This window comes from Chiloscyllium plagiosum, chromosome 1 (genome assembly GCF_004010195.1).
Source record: "Chiloscyllium plagiosum isolate BGI_BamShark_2017 chromosome 1, ASM401019v2, whole genome shotgun sequence".
In the NCBI taxonomy this organism is placed as follows: Eukaryota; Metazoa; Chordata; class Chondrichthyes; order Orectolobiformes; family Hemiscylliidae; genus Chiloscyllium; species Chiloscyllium plagiosum.
In genome coordinates this window covers 106,598,359-106,603,270 of record NC_057710.1, presented here as the reverse complement: position 1 = coordinate 106,603,270, position 4,912 = coordinate 106,598,359, and the positions used below count along the sequence as shown (strand labels likewise).

Genomic DNA, 4,912 nt, shown 5'->3' with positions numbered 1-4,912 from the left:
CCTCAGCCCCAAGAGAGAAGAAAGAAAAGTAATAACACTAAACCCAATTCCTATTCACTGCCAATGCAGACTTTGAACCTCTTACACACTCAGCTGAGAACAACACTGGAATCTGTTGCAAACTCCTCTGGGCTGAAATAAAATACTGACAACTGTTCATCTTATATGATAATATTGAAATCAGAGATCTGCTGACATCTGTGGAGCCAAACCCCAGCAGTTGTCCAAGGTCTCAGGTATTCTAATGGCCAGAGAGAAGTCCATACTGGAGTTGCATGCTGGGACCAAGCTGAATCCCTGACTCCTCACCCCCACAACTACCCAACTGGTGGCCTAAGCCTCTCACCCACCTGGCACCTAACCCTACACTTGCCTTACATACATAACCTTTCACAGAAGTTGTCAAAGTAGCTGGCTATACTGTAGACATTAAAAATCACATAACACAAAAACTGCGCAAAAGGTGGCGTGGTTTCTACCAGGTACTTCCCCACTACTGAAATTGTGGATTACTGGACAGATTCACAACATCAGGTGTCCATTCAGGAGGCTCTAGTGCACAATTCATCTAAAGCAGGGCCTCTTAAAGTGGGGGTAAGGAACCAAGAGAGTGATTGTCACCACAGAGCTCTGAAGGAGTTATAAATAACTGCATCCCACATTAACATTAGACCCTTCCCTTCCTCCCAACCTCTCAGCTCTCACATGGGGCGGACAACAATTTTCAAGCCTCAAAATATAATCCTAGTGGGAAAAAGTTTCAGAAGCACTGATCAAAAGTACCCTGATTGGATTACCTGGGCCTACACTTTTAGAAGAAGCAGGAATGGAGGAAAGTTGGAAAGAATACATTGCATCAAGCTTTGTTTCACTGAGGCTGTGAAATTCCACTGATGGTAAGTGACATGAAAAATGTGAGCGTAAATATAAAGTGCAATTCAATGCAGGTTTAAACTGAAAAACTAAAAAATGTTGGAAATTTAGATTTTGCTGCTAACACATAGGGAGTATGAATCTTAACTAATTTTCACTCAAAGAGTTGCAGTTTAAAAACATATTTAAATTGCTCATCAATATAGATGGTCAATGCATTCCTAAGTCGAGTTAAAAACAACTAGCATTATAAGTCACTATTGAAAATGTCCCAAAACCCAAATAAGACCTTTGGTACAAAGTTAAATATTGCCTGCTAGGCAATTTTCCTGCAATATGGTCTGAACACTTATTCCTGAAATTTCCAAAAATTAAAGAGAAATACACACCAGACGAATGAATATAAACATATGTACATTTATTTATTTCAGCAAAAATTTGTTTTTCTAAGCTTATGCTTTTAATCAGGTATAAAAATGGTAGTCTCCAGTTGGTCACAAACGACGGGTGACCTATACTCAAAGCTCAACCAGTACCAGCAGAACAGGCCAATTAAACACTATTGGCAAAACTCTAGCGTGGGGCTCAAGAAAGGTTCTGCAGAGAAAGGATACAAGGGTTTCTAAGGTAAAACTTACAGATTCATCATTTAACTTATTGACTTCTTTGTGTTTATCATGCTACAATGTAATTTCTAATCATAAATAAAAGAATTACTCACAAGCAACACAACTATTGGAAGAAGTTTGACCAAAAATGTCTTATTAATTTGCATGGCTTGGTTTGCAGTACTTTCTGATTAATGAACGATTAAATGAAACAAATCAGTCCCACGATTCCTGAGACAGCGTCCATACCAATCTATCAATTAAATACCTGTGCAAGGATTCAGCTACCAACAGAACAGCTCAGGCATTTTTCTTTTCCCTTGCCTGCAAACACGGAGGCCAATTATAATGTTTTACCATATCTCTGGCTGTAATTACAGAGGAACCTCAATTATCCAACATTCGATTGTGGGCGGCACGGTGGCACAGTGGTTAGCACTGCTGCCTCACAGCGCCAGAGACCCGGGTTCAATTCCCGACTCAGGCGACTGACTGCGTGGAGTTTGCACATTCTCCCCGCGTCTGCGTGGGTTCCCTCCGGGTGGTCCGGTTTCCTCCTACAGTCAAAAGATGTGCGGGGCAGGTGAATTGGCCATGCTAAATTGCCTGTAGTGTTAGGTTAAAGAGGTAAATGTAGGGGTATGGGTGGGTTGCGCTTCGGCGGGTCAGCATGGACTTGTTGGGCCGAAGGGCCTGTTTCCACACTGTAAGTAATCTAATCTAATCGATTAACCGAATATCGGATTATCCGGCAAGAACACATGGTCCCAATGCTTGGCTAAACTATGTTATCCAGCTTTCGATTATCCAGAATTCAATTAACTGAACGAAATACTTCCCACCCATGTTCTTCAGATAATCAAGGTTCCTCTGTAGCCATCTCAACAGAGTGCCTGGAACCCAGACAAAGCATTTCTTCAAAGTCATCAAGGAATAACTCTTTGAGGACCAGATGTTTACAAATGCCATTTTAAATGCAAGTTATGAAACTCAACCACAGTGGTTTTGGACTATTCCAAGTTTATAATTTTGGTTTACCTCATGACTCTCCTCCACGTCAACATCTCCATCATTGTCATCATCCATCTGCTTGTGTATCATTCGAATAGCCTCAAGACAGTGTCGATCATCCTCATTCAGGCATGCTGGGTTCAAAGTAGTGCAGTTATCTACAAGTGTAAGGATTAGACATAAGAATGTGATCTGCAGGTTATATATACACAGAACAACCTCGACTATTCGAACATCAATTATCTGAATTTCTAATTATCCGAACAAGATCTCAAGGTCTCGTAAAAATGCTACCCATTATCCAAAATATCCGTTACCCGAACTCAGTTATCCTAACAAAATACTCCCCGCCTGTCTCATTTGGATAATCAAGGTTGTTCTGTAATCCGATCACCCATTTTCCATAAGGAGTCAACACTACATTGAGCCTTCTGTTAAATGAGGCGATGTAATGGGATGAGAGGAATCAAGACAAGGGCCCATAGACACAATTCAGTTCACATTTTGAAGTAATCTATTCCATTCTGCTATTTTAATTATAAACATTCATGTTCACGTTGATAATTACCAGCTTATTAAAAAATTTGCCACATTGTGATCACACCTTTCTCTTCAGTGCTGCAATTGGTGTGGGAAGGTATGATACAAGCACAATATGGTTTCAAAGGTAGTCACCATTATAGTAATAAACAGACATTGTCACAATGGAAAATGTTGATGCGCACATTTATCAACCACAGTGTGGCGGATTCTCATCTCCCCTCTGAAACAACTGGCAAGCCACTCAGCTGTATTCAATACCATAACACAAAGTTTAAAAATAAAACCTGAGAAACCACTCAGCGGGGGCCGAAGTATCAGATTCGAGCAAGTTAAAAGCTAGAACCTCCAAATTCTCCCTCACTAATATCTGAGAATCTATAAACTTGGAACAAGAGAATCAGCCACTTGGCCCTTCAAGTCTCATCCACCATTCAATAAGATCATGGTTGGTCAGATTTTAATCCCAATTCTGGATACCGGAGATATTCTTTCATCCCTTTGGTGATCAATAATCTATCTACAAAAAAAAACTGTGGATGCTGGAAATCAGAAAAAAAAAACAAATTGCTGGATAAAGCTCAGCTGGTCTGGCAGCATTTATGGAGAGAAATCAGAGTTAGCGTTCCAGGTTCAAAGATCCTTCCTTAAAACTGATGGTAGTGAGGAAAAATGTTTTTATGCAGAAGATAAGGTGGGAAGTGAGGGGATAAGAGTAAATGAGAGTGAAGATACAGCCTAAGGAGAGAGAGGGGCAGACAGAAAACAAAGGAGTGGACAACAGTCAGTTTAGGAGAACAAATAACTGTAATGGGGACTATTAGAGGCTAACAATAGGTTGTCTGTAATAACTGACCATGTGAAAACAAGGCCTGGTGTGTGGAAATTCTGGTAAGGACATGGGAGGAGGCGCCTCAAGTTCTGAAATTATTGAACCCGATATTGAGTTTAGAAGGCTGTAGGAGTTCCCAAGTTGAAAATGAGGTGCTGTTCCAGCTTGCACTGAGCTTCGCTATAGTACTGCAGCAAGCCTGAGACAGAGATGTTGGCCAGGGAACAGGGTGGTGCATTAAACTGGCTGGCAACTGGAAGCTCAGGGTCCTTTCTGCAGACAGACTGTAGGTATTCTGTGAAGCAGTCCCCAATGTAGAGGGGAATACATTGTGAGCAGCAAATGCAGTAGGCTAGATTCAGTGAACTGCAGGTAAAGTTCTGCTTCACCTGGAAGGCATTTGAGCTCTTGGATACGGAGGAGGGAGGAGGCAAATAGGCAAGTGGTTGCAGCAGAATGTGCCGTGGGCTAAGAGGGGGGGGATGTTAGGAATGAAAGATGAGTGGACCAGGGTATCCAGGAGGGAGTGGTCCCTGCAGAAGGCTGTCAAGGGAGGGGAGAGGAACGTGTGTCTAGTGGTGGCATCCCACTGGATGTGATGGAAATGGCAGCTAATGATTCTCTGAAGGTGAATGCTGGTGGGATTGTGGGTGAGGTCAAGGAGGATCCTATCGCTGTTGTGGGAAAGAGAGGGAGTGAAGGCTGAAGTACGGCAGATAGGTTGGACCTGGCCGAGGGCCCTGTCAGCTATGAGCTGACTCTGCCTTAAACAGATTTAAAAGGTTCTGCATCCACTGCCATTTCAGTAAGGAAACTTCAAACAGTCAAACCCTCAGTGTAAAAACGTGCAAAATTAGGACAATACTCACAGATGAGTCAAGTAACAGTCTGACACAATCACACCCTCAGAATCATACCTTCAGCCAATCACACAGACTCCTCCTCCACCGTCTCTAGATATGTTCTGACTGTCTGACTACACAGTCCTAACAGTGATAGCAATACAGTGGTATCAACTTGAGGCATTGGCCATGGGAGATCTCAATGT

General features: G+C 42.2%; 1 long non-coding RNA gene across 1 annotated transcript; it reads right to left on the bottom strand.

Annotated features, from left to right (window-relative positions):
* Window positions 1-1,274: 1,274 nt before the first annotated feature.
* On the bottom strand, window positions 1,275-2,651 carry LOC122551517. Its single transcript, XR_006312125.1, has 2 exons — window positions 2,520-2,651; window positions 1,275-1,470 (listed from the first exon to the last, which is right to left on the bottom strand). It is a non-coding gene; the product is annotated as an uncharacterized LOC122551517 (long non-coding RNA).
* Window positions 2,652-4,912: the final 2,261 nt, after the last annotated feature.